Here is an 18,770-nt window from a genome sequence, read left to right as displayed (position 1 = left end):
TCCAAAGAGACAAAGAGTCTCGGAGGCTACGAATGACCCCATGAGACCTTCTAGAACCCCCCATAAAAGGTTGGCTCCCTAGAGCCCCCTACGTCGAACCTATGAACTTGGGTTTCTTGAAATATTGTGTTATATATGTTTGATTTGTTTTATATATTTTTTTGTTGTTGCTATGATTTTCTTTTCGTTGTTGTGTGTTTGCATGCATCATCTCTCATTTGCATTCTCATCATGTTTTATCCAAAAAAAAATAGTAAATAAAAAAAATATGATATAAATGTAAAAAATATATTCTATTTGGTGAATATGTAGGAAGGATGAGTACCAAGAAGACCATTGTTCACCTTTCCGTTTCCACTCCGGATATCAAGAAGCTGAAAATAATCAAGGAAAAATTACCATCAAGTGCTTTGGATAGGTTTGTAATCCGCTATGGGAATATTTTGGACTTGCTAAGGGTGAGAGTACAAGAAGAAGCAATTACTGCTTTGGTTCAATTTTATGACCCTCCGCTTAGGTGCTTCACTTTTCAAGACTTTCAGTTGGCTCCAACTTTGGAAGAGATAGATGCTACTTTGGGGTTCTCAAAAATTAAAAAAGAATTCTATACTGGTGCGGGTAAAGAAGTTGACTTTTCAGATTTGGCAAAAGCTTTGGGGTTATCTGCTACGGAATTGAAGACTAATTATAAAACTGATGGGGATGTGCATGGGATCAAAAGATCTTACTTAGAAAATCAAGCTTTAATGTATGCTCAAAAGAAACAATGGGACATTTGTGGACATTTACTAGCTCTTTTGATTTTTGGAGTTGTTTTATTGCCAAAAAATGTTGATTATGTTGATCCCGCTGCCATTCATGCTTTCACTTCCTTTAAGGTTTATGGAAAAGATCCTACGCCAACTATCCTCGCTAATATTTACTATGCTATTCATATGAAGTACGAAAAGAAGAAAGGAATGCTATTTTGTTGTGTCCACTGGCTATATTCTTGGTTGACTTCTCATCTCTACAAATCTAGTTGCTTTATCAAAGAGCTTGCTAGGAACGAGTGGTCTCAAAAGCTAAGGGCTCTTAAAGCAGATTCTATCTTATGGTATGCAAAGAAATTAAAATCTGATAGGATCATTTACAAATGTGGAGATTTTGACAATGTGCCATTAATGGGGACTCTTGGTTGTATTAATTATAACCCCGTGTTAGCATTGCGTCAATTAGGACATTCTATGGATGGTGAACCTTCCGAACAACAAATAGAAGAATTGATCTTGCATGATAATGGGAAAGGTGCACCTAGAACATTGAAAAGAGTAATTCAAGCTTGGAGTCAGGTTCAAAGAAAATATTTTGGGCCAAAGAATGCAATTGCAAAAGCACCTTACACCACCTGGGTTCAAGAAAGGGTTGGAAAAATTTTGCTACCTTTTGTTGTGGATCCCGCATACAAGCCTGATTCTCCCGATCCTGTTCCTCTATCCATCGAAGAGATAGAAGGGATCAAGGCTGCCCTAGAGGCATCCCAAAAGGAAAAAGAGAAACTAGAACTTGATTTGCATCAACTTACCAACGAAAAGAGTCAACTACGCTTTGACCTCAAAGAGAAAAATCAAGAGCTTCAAGCAATGAAGGAAGAGAATGATAGGCAAAGGGGTAAGAGGAAACGTGCAACCGAAGGAGTTCTAAGTGCTAATTTTAATTTGGAAGCACATAATGAGAGGTTGGAACAAGCGGGTAGGGAAATTGCAAGGTGGAGAAGGCGTTACGAAAAGGCTTCCCATGACAAAACAGAATCTGAGAAGAATCTGGAGGCTGTAATCTTTGAATTAACTGATAGGACTAAAGATCAAGAGGATGAAATAAGAGGCCTCAAATATGATCTTCAAGAAGCCCTCAATGCTGGACAACAGGAGCATGCAAGAAGGTTAACCACGGAGGAAGAACTTTTACAGCGCACTGGTGAGTATGAAAGGGCATTTCAAGCTATGGTGTCACTTAGGGAAGTATTCACAAGACAAAAAGAGGAATTTGAGGCAGCCTTGGAAGAAAAAGATTATTGGAAAAGACTTTATTCAATTATTTCTGCGGCGAATGAACATGTGAGCATGGTTCCCAAGATGCTCGAAGAATATGAAAAATGTCGTGAGGATCATGCTAAGCTAGTCTTCTTGTGTAATGATCTAATCCTGGATATTCCAAAAAGTTTGGAAAGAGCAGAATCTTCTCCCATCATCCTTCCTGAAGTCGTCAAAGAGTTTATGGAGCTTTGTAGGAGCATGGTGGACAAGTTTAAAGAAGACATCCAAAGGCGCTCTTAGTTTTATGTTATTTCCTTGTTGCTTTTATTCCAAGTACTTTTGATTCAAGTTATTTTAAGTATTTTTAATTTGCAGTTTCCTTTCTTTTTTGTAAACCAACAATGAAGTGGTGTTTCCTTTCAATTAATAAAGTGTGTTTATTTTCGCATTTACTTGTTGTTCCTATAATATTCACCAAATAAATATATGCAAAAAAAAAAAGAAAAAGGAAGAAAAAGAATAAAAAGAAAGAATGTATATTTACTATAATAATGTGGATAAGACATGAACATAGCATAAGCATAACATTCATATCATGCATGTCATATTTAATTACCAAGCATTAAAGAAAAACTATCTTCATCTCCAGTCACACCATTGCAACTCAACCGCTAATTCAGACAAGATCTCAAAAGAAAAGGGCAATGGAACAATTGGAACAGAACCAGGCCGCCCTTCGTGAGGAAATGACCCAACTAAAGGGTACTGTTGAAGACCTCCAGGGAGGAATGGCCCAAGTGCTGAGCTTCATGAAAGAACTCAAAGATAAGCAAGACAAAGCTAAGGAAGTTCATGATCAGTATGAAGAGATACCTAAAGATGGCAACCCATTGCTAGGATATGTTAAGGGTCATGACCCTCACAAGGCAAAAGCCCACTCCTCAAAAAGGACTATCACAACTCATGAAGAGGGAGAGGCTTCTCAAGAAGGATTTATCCCTACTATTCAGAAGGAAGGGGCGTCTCGCACCGTTCGCATTCCAGTCAACAATCCGCTTAGGGATGAGGACTACTTGGATTTACAGTATGGGGACACTAATGACACAGATCAAGTCCCTCAACCAAAGTTGACCTCTGTTGATTCTGGGGAGAATTCCAAGGAGAGTGGACAAATCAAGGCGCTGGAAGAAAGGATGAAAGCAATGGAAGGATATGATGTCTTCGATGTGGATACCTATGAAATGAGCTTGGTGCCGGATTTGACTATTCCTCACAAATTCAAGATACCCGACTTCGAAAAGTACAAGGGACTCTCTTGTCCGAGGAATCACTTGCGCATGTATGTGCGAAAAATGGCTGCTTATGCTCATGACCAAAAGCTGATGATGCATTTTTTTCAAGATAGCTTGAGTGGAGCATCGGTTGACTGGTATATGCAATTAGAGAAGTCTCACATCCGAAGCTGGACCGACCTTGCTAATACGTTCCTGAAACAATATAAATACAATTTGGACATGGCACCCGATCGGATGCAACTCCAAAATTTGTCACAAAAGAAAGAGGAATCATTCAAGGAGTATGCACAAAGATGGAGGGAAATGGCCTCCCGAGTCCAACCTCCCCTGTTGGAAAAAGAACTCGTAAAAATGTTTATGGCTACATTACAAGGGCCATACTACGATAAAATGGTAGGGAGTGTGTCCTCAGGGTTTTCAGATTTAGTGGTTATTGGTGAAAGGATAGAAGACGGAATTAAGAGCGGGAAAATACAAGGAGCATCATCTAACTCTTATCACTCAAAAAGGCCCACCTCAACCTTCGCTAAAAAGAAGGAAGGGGAGACCAACGCAGTAGTGCATCAAGAGCCTAGACCTCCTGTGTCCTACCCACCTCAACAAAGCAGGTTCCAAGGTCCCCCGAGGAAATTCGATCCTCTACCCACTTCCAAGAGTGAAATACTAAAATATTTGCTGAGTGAATCATTGGTAGAGCTTAGACCTATGCCACCTCTAATTCCAGGAAAGATTCCACCCAGATTCAACCCGAATGAGAGGTGTGAATTTCACGACAATTCTCCTGGACATACGTTGGAAAAATGTTGGGCCTTTAGGCACAAGGTTCAGGACTTGATAGAGTCAGGAGCAATTGCTTTTGACAAACCCAATGTGAAAACAAATCCAATGCCACACCATGAAGGCGCAGTCAATGCAATAGAAGTTGTCAATGAGCAAGAGTTGGTTCAACAACGGGACTCCCCCACAGATGCACTTAAGAGGTATCTTCTTATAAAGGGGTTTATCCTAGAACATAACGAAGCTTTCGAAGACACTTTGCAAAGACTCATGGATCAAGGATTGATCCAATTGGAGGAACACCCTGAAGAGGAATATTTGGCGATGGTGGAAAGAAACGAGCCTTTAATGATACCTGCACAAGGGGCAAGGAAACCATTGATTATCCCATGCTCTAGACCGCCAGTGATGATACCTGCGCAAGAACGTACCAAGATCATCCCAATCAGAGGACCATATCCTTTGGACAAGATGAAAGCGGTACCATGGGAATATGAGACCGATACTAATACTGCAGTATCAAGCATCGTTGGACCTGGAGGTATGACCCGTAGTGGGCGCATATTCAAAACTACGCAAGTACAACCAACGTCTAGTGGAAACTTGACACAATCTAGAGAACAAGTTGTCACGAGACCAATTGACGAGGCTGAACCTAAGGATAAAGAAACTTCTAATAAGGATGCTGAGGAGTTTCTCGCTCTGATTAAGAAGAGTGATTATAGAGTGGTAGATCAGTTGCAACAGACACCGTCTAAAATATCGCTCTTATCATTATTGATACACTCCGAGAAGCATCGAGATGCCTTGATGAAGATCCTAAATGCTGCCCATGTAACTAAGGACATCACAGTCAATCAATTTGACGGGATGGTGGCCAATCTAACTGCTGGGGCATGCCTGGGCTTCAGTGACAATGAGTTACCCCTACAAGGAAAGTCACACAACAAAGCCTTGCATATCTCCATGCAGTGTGGGAAGGCTCATCTGGCTAGAGTTTTGATCGACACAGGGTCATCCTTAAACGTGATGCCAAAAGCCAAACTTGATAAGATAGCCTTAGAGAGACTTGTGGTTAGACCTAGTCGTCTGGTGGTTAAAGCTTTCGATGGATCACAGAGTCCGGTATTTGGAGAAGTAGACCTTCCTGTCATAATTGGTCCCCACACCTTCTGCATCAACTTCCAAGTGATGGAAATCGAGCCAGCTTATACCTGCCTACTAGGGCGTCCTTGGATCCATGCAGCTGGAGCAGTCACCTCCACCCTCCATCAGAAACTAAAGTTTGTAAATGGGAACTCCATAGTAACTATCAATGGAGAAGAGGATATATTTGTTAGCAATCTAAACTCATACAGATATATCGAGGCTGGAGACGAAGCATTGGGTACCGCATTTCAAGCCCTAGAAATTGCGACGGCTATCACACTACCGGTGGAGAAGATAAGAAGGGCGGTAACCTCATGGAAAGACCTACAAGACGCAGATACTAAAGGCTGGGGCAAGCTGCCAGAAGTTTTGGAGAAGAAGGATCGCCTGGGGTTAGGATACCAACCCACCAAGGTCACAAGCATTAAGAAAGAAGAACGACCATTTCCCCCAATAATGCAAACTTTTGTGACTGGCGGTTATAAGCATGTGGCTATGGTGTCCAATCAGGATTCTCAAGAAGGGACGTCCAATTTCATTCGAGAGATCAGGCCAGGAGAACAGCTTCAGAATTGGACAAGCCTGGAGATACCGGAGATAGTTTTCATTTCAAAGTAATTTGCTTTTGTGTGTTTTATTTCCCCTTTTTAATAAAGAAAAACAATAACGCTCATGCCTCGCCCGAAGCATAGAGCTAGTTTGTAAGGGCCCCATTTATTTTCAAGTTCGAAGTTTATTAATAAAATTGTCTTTGCATTTTGGTATTGAAAATATTGTCTTTTCTCGCATTTATTCCTTTCCCATTTCTGAAAATGACAAATAAATTTCTTGCACAAACAAAGCACGTTCACATCTGCATACTAAAAGAAAACAAACATAAAACATGTGCAGATCACTTTCTGACACCACCGATAATAATACTGCTGAGACTCTATACAAACTCGAGGCTTTCGCTAATCAGGCTGAAGGAGGGGATGAGGAAGACGATGAACTTCCGGAAGAGTTGTCAAGGTTAGTGGATAAGGAATCCAAGAGCATGCTCCCTCCGCAAGAGGCCATTGAAACCATAAACTTGGGAACAGATGAAGAACCCAAAAACATTAAGATTGGGGCAACGCTAGGTAAGGACGTAAAAGCAACGTTAATCAAGCTCCTCCACGAGTATGCAGAGATTTTTGCTTGGTCATACCGTGACATGCCGGGGTTGGATACAGACATCGTGGTACACAGGTTACCTCTCAAAGAAGGATGTGCGCCGGTCAGGCAAAAGCGCAGAAGGGTTCGACCAGATATGGATAGTAAGATTAGGGAAGAGGTGCTCAAACAGTTTGATGCCGGGTTTCTTGCCGTGGTTGACTACCCACCTTGGATTGCAAACATAGTGCCGGTTCCTAAAAAAGACGGGAAAGTGCGCATGTGTGTAGATTACAGGGATCTAAATAAAGCAAGTCCAAAAGATGATTTCCCACTTCCACATATAGATATCTTGGTGGATAATACAGCACAAGCTTCAGTGTTCTCTTTTATGGATGGTTTCTCCGGGTATAATCAGATTAAGATGGCTCCCGAGGATATGGAAAAGACTACCTTCATGACCTCTTGGGGCACTTTTTGCTACAAAGTAATGCCATTCGGGTTGAGAAATGCAGGGGCAACATATCAAAGAGCCATGGTCACATTATTCCATGATATGATCCATAAAGAGGTCGAAGTATATGTAGATGATATGATTGCCAAGTCTCGCACTGAAGAAGAACATATTACAAATCTACATAAGCTGTTTGAACGTCTAAAGAAGTACAAGCTAAGGTTAAACCCGAACAAGTGTACGTTTGGTGTAAGATCGGGAAAGCTGTTGGGATTCATTGTAAGCCAACGAGGTATAGAGGTTGATCCCGATAAAGTAAAAGCCATACAAGCGATGCCCGTTCCAAAAACAGAAAAAGAGGTACGAGGTTTCCTGGGTCGATTGAATTACATCTCAAGGTTCATTTCACATCTAACAGCTACATGCGGGCCTATATTCAAACTACTCAGGAAGGATCAACCTATCAAGTGGAATGACGATTGTCAAGTAGCCTTCGAAACCATAAAGAACTACTTGCAGGAACCACCTATACTCTTACCTCCCGTACCCGGAAGGCCACTAATCATGTACCTCACAGTACTCGAAACGTCTATGGGGTGTGTACTGGGGCAACAGGATGAAACAGGCAGGAAAGAACACGCCATCTACTACCTCAGTAAAAAATTCACGGATTGCGAATCTCGGTATTCACCATTGGAAAAGACATGTTGTGCCCTAGCATGGGCCTCCCAACGTCTAAGGCAATATATGCTGAACCACTCCACATGGCTGATATCGAGAATGGATCCTTTGAAATACGTGTTCGAAAAACAGGCTCTCACGGGTAGAATTGCAAGATGGCAAATGTTGTTGTCCGAATACGACATACAGTATGTAACTCAAAAAGCAATAAAAGGGAGTGTATTGGCAGAACATCTTGCTCACCAACCCCTCGAGGAATACCAATCTATGAAGTTCGACTTCCCCGATGAGGATGTTATGCTAGTAAGAGACTATGAAATACCAGGACCCGACGAGGGACCCGAACCGGGTTTGGTATGGAAACTCATGTTCGACGGTGCCTCAAATGCACTAGGACATGGCATAGGGGCAGTATTGACATCTCCCGATGACCGGCACTTACCCTTCACTGCAAGACTATGTTTCGACTGCACCAACAACATTGCAGAATACGAAGCATGCATTTTGGGATTAGAAGCTGCAATCGACCTAAGGATCAAACTCCTCGATGTATACGGAGACTCGGCATTGGTAATCCATCAAGTCAACAAAGAATGGGACACTCGAGATGCAAAACTAATCCCATACCGAGACCTTATACTGGAGTTGACGGCTGAATTTGATACTATCACTTTTACTCATATCCCGAGGGAAGAAAATCAAATAGCCGACGCGCTGGCAACGCTCTCCTCTATGTTCAAGGTGACCTGGCCGAACCATGAACCACGGATAACTGTTAGACACTTCGACGAACCTGCCTATTGTCTCACGATTGAGGAGCAGTCTGACAACGAACCATGGTACCACGACATTAAAAAGTACTTGGAAAAACAAGAATACCCGGAGAATGCCTCGACAATTGATAAAAAGACATTGAGGAGACTTGCATCCAAGTTCTTCTTAAGTGGAAGCATCCTGTACAAAAGGAACTATGATTCAGTGTTGTTGAGGTGTGTAGATAAGAACGAGGCCAAGGAGATTATCAGGGAGGTACATGAAGGAACTTTCGGAACTCATGCAAACGGACATTCAATGGCTAGAAAAATACTGCGAGCAGGGTATTACTGGTTAACAATGGAGGCCGACTGTTTCCAATATGCAAGGACCTGTCACAAGTGCCAGATCTACACTGACAAGGTGCACGTACCACCAAACCCGTTGAACGTTCTGAGTTCGCCATGGCCATTTGCAATGTGGGGAATCGACATGATAGGGATGATAGAACCTAAAGCTTCGAATGGACACCTATTTATATTGGTTGCCATAGACTACTTCACCAAATGGGTCGAATCTGCCTCATACACCAACGTGACGAGACAAGTAGTCACTCGGTTCATCAAGCATAATATCATATGTCGGTATGGGGTTCCAAGTAGGATTATCACCGATAATGGGTCGAATCTGAACAATAACATGATGAGAGAGCTGTGCGAGGAGTTCAAGATCGAACACCACAATTCTTCACCATACAGGCCTAAGATGAATGGCGCTGTCGAAGCTGCAAACAAAAATATCAAAAAGATAATACAAAAGATGGTGAAAACATACAAGGATTGGCACGAAATGCTTCCCTTCGCCTTACACGGTTACAGAACCTCGGTGCGTACATCTACAGGGGCAACCCCCTTCTCCCTAGTCTACGGTATGGAAGCTGTCCTCCCAATCGAGGTGGAGATCCCGTCACTAAGAGTCATAGCTGACACAAAGTTAGAAGAATCGGAATGGGTAAAAACTCGTTTTGATCAGCTTAATCTCATTGAAGAAAAGCGACTGACAGCTTTGTGTCATGGACAACTCTATCAGAAGAGGATGAAAAAAGCGTTTGACAAGAAAGTCCGACCTCGAACCTACAAAGAAGGTGATATTGTCCTCAAGAAGATACTGTTACCTCGACTTGATGCCCGTGGCAAATGGACACCTAACTACGAAGGGCCATACATTGTAAAAACAGTGTTCTCGGGAGGGGCATTAGTCCTCACTACAATGGATGGGGATGAGCTACCGCACCCAATCAATTCAGATGCAGTCAAGAGGTACTATGCCTAGCAGGGGTAAGGCTTCAAGCTACGAGCCCAAGACAATTCGTAAAGGATAGGAAATCGAGCAATCATCAACTTCCGAAGTCAAAGGATTATTAGGGCCCTCGATAGCAAAAAAAAGAGCAATAGCAGTATTAATGTCATTTCTATTTGTCATTTTTTCTTTCTCTCACACCCTTTGTACATTCGCCAATTTAAGGCAATAATCAATAAAAGCTTTTCCCTTTCACACTGCATCTCTTATCATTCCAATACCAAGTGCAAAGAATAATTTATTTCTCATAAACTTTAAACTTCGTATTTAAAACAGGAAACTTACAAATCATTAGACTGAAATAAAGGGGATAAAACCACGATACCTCCGGCAGCCAATATACGCCTGATGATATGATAACCCTAAAAATACACCGCCATATTCCAACATACTAGCCCCGGGCGATCTGAGTCAAGACCCGTAAAGTTGCTCGAAAGATCTTAAACAAATTCCAATGGGTGACAAAAGATAGTACCCCAAAGTCATCATACTTACATATTCACTTACATAAACACTCATACACATCGCATTTACATACAAAAAAATTCACATGACCTGCATTCGCATACAAACATTCATCATACAAATAACAAAATCATAAGCATACACATTTGCAAGATAACCTTTTATACACGTAACTCGCCCGCATCAAGACAAGTAACCCTTTTGGGGTTAATCCAACTACGATAGTAAGCAGGTACGGCTAACTGCGACGACTTACTAGACTGATAGTAAGTGGGCCCTACCATCTACGATAAGCTTACTCCAACTACGATAGTGAGTAGGTACGGTCAACTGCGACGACTTACTGAAAAGTAAGTGGACCTTACCATCTACGATAAGCTCACTCCAACTACGATAGTAAGCAGGTACGGCTAACTGCGACGACTTACTAGACTGACAGTAAGTGGGCCCTACCATCTACGATAAGCTTACTCCAACTACGATAGTAAGCAGGTACGGCTAACTGCGACGACTTACTAGACTGACAGTAAGTGGGCCCTACCATCTACGATAAGCTTACTCCAACGACGATAGTGAGTAGGTACGGTCAACTGCGACGACTTACTGAAAAGTAAGTGGACCTTACCATCTACGATAAGCTCACTCCAACTACGATAGTAAGCAGGTACGGCTAACTGCGACGACTTACTAGACTGACAGTAAGTGGGCCCTACCATCTACGATAAGCTTACTCCAACTACGATAGTGAGTAGGTACGGTCAACTGCGACGACTTACTGAAAAGTAAGTGGACCTTACCATCTACGATAAACTCACTCCAACTACGATAGTAAACAGGTATGGCTAACTACGACGACTTACTAGAGCTATAGTAAGTGGGTCATACCATCTGCGACAGACTTATTCCAACTACGATAGTGAATGGGTATACCAACCGCGACGACTTACTAGAATTATAGTAAGTGAGTTACCCATAAGCTGCAAACCTCTGCTAGCGCCATAAGTAAGGTAACTACTTTAACAAGGCATCCTTCTCCACTACCGGGTACAAGGCAAATTCAAGGGGTCTTCCATTATTTAATAACTCTTCGATCAAAAGACGTGAGAACTGCGTATTCTCACTCCATTCAATCAAAGGTAATTAAATAGGGGCAGCTGTCATGCCCCAAAATTTACCTCCCATACTTTTCTCATAACAAAAGCAAGGCTCAAATCTCAAAGCATGGCTCATTCACATAATCCAGATAATTCACAGTCAACTGGCCCAAATTGAAAGGTCAATTACAATCAAGGCATGATCCAAACCTTAATCATTGGGCAAACATCAAGTATGGAGTGCATAACCATCATTTGATCAAGAATTGATCATGATTCCATTAATAGAAACTCAAAAATGAACAAACATGAAATGGTTCAAATTAGGGTTTCTTAGGAGAAAGTCAACCCAACTTTGACTGGGCATAACTTTCACATGGAACATCAAAAATTCCCCACTCAAAGCCTATCTTGAAGAAAATTGGATTCTCCACAACTTTGTGTCTCACAAGCCAAGGCTAGAAATGCTTCATTTAGAAGATACGAGGCAAAAGATTACAGGTCATTTTTCAGGCATCCTTCAAAAGTAGTTTTTTCCTAGAAGAGATATGATCAAGATAAAAGCTTCAAATGAGAAATATGTTCCAAAGTGGCTTGTAGAGGACCTCTTGAGGTTTCTAAAAAGTATTAGATCTCCCTCATAGCTTAAAAATTGAGTGAGATATGCTTGATCAAAGTTAGGTGATTTTTGAGGGACCAAATGTGAAAAAGGAGGGTTCAAAAGGAGAAATTTTGCAAATGGGCCTATGATTTTATGGTACAAACTTGATCCACAAGCCATTATCTTGTCCAAAACAAAAGGGCACGAAATTTATCAAATTAATTGATTTAATATATTTTTTATTTCATTTTTATGATTTAATTAAGTATAAAATCAAATATTATGATACAATATTCATAGGGGCCAATTTCAATCAGTATTAATGGCAAAATATATTGTTAATTTCGTGCATAATCAATATGGAAAGACCAAATGCAAATCATGACCAAAATAGAAAGATTTTTATTCAAGAAAAATCAAATTTTCTCAACAATGGAAAGATTTGATTCAAAGGCTTTTTTGATTCTTTTTTTTGACCTAAATTGCATCTCCTATAAGTACTAAACACAAGGCACAAGGGTGGGGGCGAAAGATTCTGATCAGAGGCAAGAGTGCAAGAACCAAAAAAAAGCTTCAAGAACATCAATTCGGTTTTGGATAATTTGAAGCTTTCAACAAGAATAAAAGGTTTCAAAAGCTTCTGCAAGGGATTTGGAACGTGTGTGGATCACTTCTCTGCCTCAGCACCCCCAGAATTACCTCATATTTGTCAAGGTGAGTCGTTTTAAAAACCTTCTCGATCCGACCAATATATGCATTCTCAATGATCATTGGCAGTATATTATAATTCATATGATGTTTGTGAACGTTTCTGAATGATTGAATTCAAGTTTGGGTGGTTTGTTCGTGTGTCACCATTAATGGCCGTGTAAGGTTTTTTAGGGTTTTAATTGGGGTTTTTCTGTAAGTGTAAAATTGAGACAAATTGAATATATAAGTGGATTCGCATGGCTTAAACGAGACAATTTCAAGGGTCGCGAAAGATTTATGTGAGTGTATGTTCTGTTCGCTATTTCCGTATTTGATTTGCTACGAGCAAAGCCGTAGCAATCTCGTAGCTAAATTTGCAGACTCTATGTGAAATCTGTGAAGAAGACGACTGCGTGGCAGTACCCCAGTGGTTCGTTTGAATCTCGCGCGCGTGCTTTCCCATTTAGAACCTTTTGTCTTATTTGTTTTACTGAAAGCGTATGCTAAACAAAGCGCTTGGCTTGGCTGGTTGGTTGTGAGACGCGTTTGGGAGTGGAGGGTCGCAGGTTCGAGCCCTCCCTCCAACATATTATTTTTCTGTGAAATGTTATGTGATCCAGTGCATACACCTGCACACAGAGCACCATGCACCCCTTAAATCTGGCCTTTAATCTTCACTAGGTTTAGATCTCACGCTCCTGATTCAAGGCCCCATATCATACACCCTCAATATAATCACACTGGATAAAAGTCTCAATGAAATTAATAAATTTTAATTGTTTTGTTTATTTTAACTGAGATACATATTTTCAATATATATTAACTGTATTATAATTATTTTTCTAATAAAATTAATATGTAATAATTATATTAAAAACTCTAATTTGTTGTTCGTTCCGATTAAATCAATTAATCGCTATGGTCAACAATAAATTTTAATTAAAATGTTTATTTAATTAATATGCCAATTAAATTATATTCGATTAAATGGTTGCAACTATTTTATTAGTTGTGATGATTAACCGTCTTCCCTTCAATTTAATTTGTTATTCTTTTTAATCGAATCAATCGATTACGAGGGGTAACAATGCATCTAAAAATTCTATAAAAATTATTAAAATATACCTTAATTCATTATTGGTGATAATCGAATCAATCGAGTAAAATTGGTAGTGATGCAAATTTCAAATCTTTTAACTATGGTAATTGAATCAATCGATTATCGCGGTTAATAGTGCCAAATCAGGGTTGTACGCCCTAAATCCTAATAATTCTAAATTCCATTCAAAACTACAATTACAAATCCAAACTGCGATAGGCTGACCAAAAAAGCCTCTAAAAAACCATATCAAATCAAATTCCAACTCTAAATGGCGTACAACTCTTCCCGAACTACGTAGACTCTGATCCTCCCTAAGGAGGTACGTAGGCACTTGGCAACAAGGCGAGTCCCCCTCTTCAAAATCTCAATCATGTCTTAAAATTCTGTTTGCCACATTTCTCCCTAATTTCCTGCCATGCAACCCTAATCTTTGATTGTTAGCCTTTAGGAAAGGGCTGAGGGTGCCTCATACCTTCCCTCAGCCTGATTATAATAACTTACCCTCAATCTCTTATCTGCGTAGGGTTTCCTATTCGCCCTTCAGAATAGGTGGCGACTCGAAAGCTGAAATTTTTAGGCAGGTTGCTACAGCATTCAACAGACAAGAGGTTACTCCACTGAAAACTTGCTCCATTCCTCCATCAGAAATGGATGTGCTGTGTGAGTCTCCGGTGGACTTTGAAAACTTGGGTGCATATGGTTTCAGATTTGATGCTAAGACTATGGAACAAGGATGGTCGAACTACTTGAAGAGATTGGTTGGACCAATCTATCTGGCCCTTGTGAAAGATTTCTGGGCACATGCAACCGTTACTCCAACCGCTATTCTCTCCTTCGTGCTAGGGCATGAAGTTGTAATAACTGAAGACTTAATCAGAAAGCTGTACAACCTTGAAGATAAAGAGGGTGTTACTGGTCCTATTGCTGGAAGGGTTAATTGGTCCCAGATTGAGAGACAAATCTCTTGTGTCAACGGGCTTGAGGCTAACTTTACTGGTACTTTAAAGCCTTTCTATCAGGTTTGGGCTGCGATCATTATGGGATCTCTTCACCATAGAAGAAAGTCATTCTCCTCCACCTTCATCAATCCTGGCCAAAAGTACACTCTCTTCTGCATCGGGCAAAGGATTGAACTCAACATCTCCAACATTCTCTTTGAAAATCTGAAGTTGGCTGTTGAAGAATCAAGGGATGAAGAGCGTGTGAAGTATCCTCAACTTCAAAGGAATACTATTCCTTTCAGCAGAATGATCTCAGACATTCTGATTGAAAGTGATCTGATGAATTCTCTGAAGACTTGTGGGCCGTCTGACTTCTTTAGAGTCATCCAAGGTGTTATCTTCAATGGTCTTGACTTGGTGAGAATGGAACTGGTTCCGGAGATAGTTTCCGTTCCTTCTGGTTTCTCTGATGGTCCTCTCAGAAGAATTCCTGTTGAAGGCTTCTCAACCTTGTTTCAAGCTGAACTGGTCAAAGCTGTTAAGCATTTTCTGGAAGCTTCTGTGAGAAACTCCTCTTCTATTGATCCTGCATGGATACGTGGAAGAGTGCTTCCTTCTTAAGCTGACCTCAAGAAGGAGGATAAGAAGAAGCGTGAAAAGAGGCTTAAGAGAAAGGCTGCTCAAGAAGCTGCTGAGAGAGAACTCAGGCAGAAGGTCACTTATGACTCTTTTAAAGTCAATGCTTTTGAAGCTAGGTGTCATACCCCAAAATTTGCCCACACTATTTCTCCTATTCAAATCAAGACATAAAACCCTAATTGGTGAAAATCAAACTTTTGGGTAACAGGCTCATAATATTGAAGCATCCATGTGATTTTTGAGCCCAAAGGGAAACCATTGGCCAAATAATATTTTTTATGATATTATTCTATTTATATTGGATTTAATTCATTAAAATCCAAAATAAATTAAATAAAATCATTTTTAATTGGTAAAGGATTCTATAATTAAGTTTTAAATCTAAAACCAAACCAATATCCCTTCTATGAACAAAAGGAAGCGTGGAATGAGGACTGGAAATAGATTGGCTTCAAAATAGCAAGTTTTGGTGTTAATTTTAAATCAAAGATTCAATGCATTCAATCTTGGATTTTCTTTTCTTTTGTTGACCTAAAATTTAAGCCATATAAGAAGGCAATAGGATCAGACTAAAAGGGGATTCGGACAAGGATTGCACACCAAGAGCCCTCACGAAAGACTCAAAATAGCCAAGAAAAAAAGGAATTCGGTTTCGGAAATTTGGTAAAATTCAAAGGATTTTGAAGATCGAATTGTGTTCCTGGACCATCTCTGCAGCTTCTCCAATCGTCACAAACGTTCCAAGCATTAAGAATCGCTCTCAGAAAGTCGCGGTTTGCCCAATTTCTTTCAAACTTAATTCTGCGAATTCATTCATCATAAACATAATTTGATGGCATATCTATGTTTATAACCATGTTTGCGAACTGTTTGAATCGTTAATTGCTAGTTTTTATACAGAAATCAAGATGTGCCATGGCTAGGGTTCATCTTCGTGAATTTGGGGAATTAGAATTCCACACAATTTTAGACCAAATTAATGCCTCTACTGGATTCGTGAGGTTGTATATTGTTGGTATATGCCATTGTTTGGTATTATTTGATGTTAATATGCAGGTTTTAGCATGGGAGACCTACGGCCACGCAACCAAAACCGTTGCCAAAGATGCGTTCTGTTGCAGAAAAACGCAAGGGTAGAAGACGATGCCTGGGCGCGCGAAGGCTATGCGTTTTAAAATTGGAATCGTTTGTTTTATTATATAAGGTTTGTTGGATATCCCTTTGACAGCGAACGAGAATTGGCTCAGTGGAGCAGGAAGCGCGTTTGAGGTCTTCATTCGTGAGGACGCTGGTTCGATCCAGCCTCCCGACGTTTATTTTTCTTTTCTTCTTCAAAAGACTCTCTTACTGCAGATCCCACGCAACACCCACACGAGTGACTACCATACAACCTCAACGCTCCACCGTTTGATGAGGATGCCTCCAGATCAAAAGGGCCAGAGTATGCTAGTCCATCATGGACTATCACAGGCCAACAACACCTGATCTGAGCGCCCAAGCTAAGTTCTTCTTCTATTTTTTTTTATAATTAATAATTGTTTTTTTATTATTTTCTTTCTACTATTATTATTATTATTCCTTTTACATTTATTTATTTATTCCAATAAGTTATTTGTTATGCATGATTTTATCAAAAAAATTCGAGTATTCATAATTATTTTATTATTATTATTCAATATTATTTTCAAAATAAACCTTTTTATTAAATAATTAGGATTACATCCAATAATTATTTAGTTGATACTTTGATTCGAACTCTCGATTTTTCTCCTTAACTTTGGTAATATTTCAATTTCTCTATTATTTTGTTAACCAGGGTTAATTTGCGCCCGAATCAGGGTTTATGAGAATTTGCCATACACTGAAACATTTGTTTCTTTGCCTTGCCTTTTCAGGGTTATCTTTCAAAAGCTCCGACTACGCGCCCGATCCAAAACACGAAGTTAAGTATTCTATTCATTTTAATTTAAATTCTATTTGGTCGCCTTTTAAAAAATTTAGGGTTGCTTTGCCTTCATCCTTCTTTTTTTGCCTTTGCCTTTTCAGGGTTAGTCCCGAGGTTTCTCCCGACCACCAACCATACCAGATCAAACGCAAAGCTAAGTGCCTTTTATTTATTTTATTTTATTTTATTTTCTTGACCTTCTTATTTTAGGGTTAATGATGCTTGCCTCTGAACAAATAATACACTCACCCTCTTTTGTTTGCCATTTTTCCCACATTTTCAGGGTTTGTCGAATGCCAAAGCTACGTCAGTGGTAACCCTAAACCATCTGTTCTGTTTCTTTTATTATTACTTATGTCAAACCCTATTAAGGGATCCGCTGGTTACAATTTCCCTCCCCCATATCTGTTTTTGTTATATTATTTAAATGCGTGGTTAGTAATCCTAGGGAGTGCAACCTTTGAATTGAACATAGAATCACTAAATTTACAAGATAATATATTTGAATATAATCACATGATTGGTGCACACACGCACCCTTTTGGGGTAACCCTCTCTGTTGCCTTGTTGCCTTGTTGCCTGTTGCCTCGTATTTTTGCAGAATAAGCCATGTCCCTCGAATACGAGGATACCTCAGCCTGTTGCCTCGATAATTAAAAGGTCATGCGACCCTAAATGATGCTGCCTTCGATACACAATTATGACCTCGACCCTCGGATGTTGCCTACGGAAAATGGCTGAGGTATCTTCTGGCTGCCTACGAAATGGCTTATTCTGATCCTTGCCTTAGACTACCTGCCCTTCTATGGCATGGGACAGTCTTATGGCAAAGGATGCTTCGATGACCCTTCAACCTCCAAACGAAAGGCTTCCTGCCCTCTTATGGCAAGGATAGACCCTTTCATTCTGAAAGGCTAAAAAGAGACCTATCATCTGAGTTTAAGGTAATTGCCCCTAATTGCCTTGCAATGCTCAAACTTTCATTATATTCTTTCTCATAATTTTTCAAAAGGGCTACGCTCATTTACGAGCTAAAGTCCCTATCTCTTTCATCTATATTTTCTAAACAAACGAGCAAGCAAAGCAATTAAGAGCCCATGGAAAACCATGGATGCAAAGGGTGCCTTACACCTTCCCTTTGCATAAATTACCCCCCGAACTTAGATTTCTTAAAAAGGTTTTTTTCTGTTTCTTTTTGCCTTTCCGAATCTGTTTGGATAAAATAAAAGTCGGTGGCGACTCTTGCTTAACCGCGACATTTCGATCGATAAAAAAGTCAGTTCACCGTATTACAGAACTGGCGACTCTGCTGGGGATAATTCGATAAAAGAGGGGTTACCTTAAAAGTTTAGGAATCACTTAATTGTTTTCTATTGTTTGCTTTGCTTGCTTTATTTTTCAGGGCTGTTTTGGGAAAATTGAAGGACGAATCCTATTCCCGGATTCAAGAACACTTAAGATTAGGAGTGGCATAGTCATGGAGACCCCCCTTGTGCATGCTTGGGGTTGGTCAAAATGAAGTTCACACTTGAGTTAGGCCTCCACTGGTTATTGTGTACCTCTTTTCCATGAGAGAGGTTTATGAAGGATAGAAAAACACTTAGAAAGGGGGGGTTTGAATAAGTGTAGTTTTAAAAACTTGGCAGATAAAAATAAATTGCACAGTTATTTTTATC

The sequence above is a fragment of the Vicia villosa genome, linkage group LG3, assembly GCF_029867415.1.
Source record: "Vicia villosa cultivar HV-30 ecotype Madison, WI linkage group LG3, Vvil1.0, whole genome shotgun sequence".
NCBI lineage: Eukaryota > Viridiplantae > Streptophyta > Magnoliopsida > Fabales > Fabaceae > Vicia > Vicia villosa.
This window is presented reverse-complemented; position numbering follows the sequence as displayed.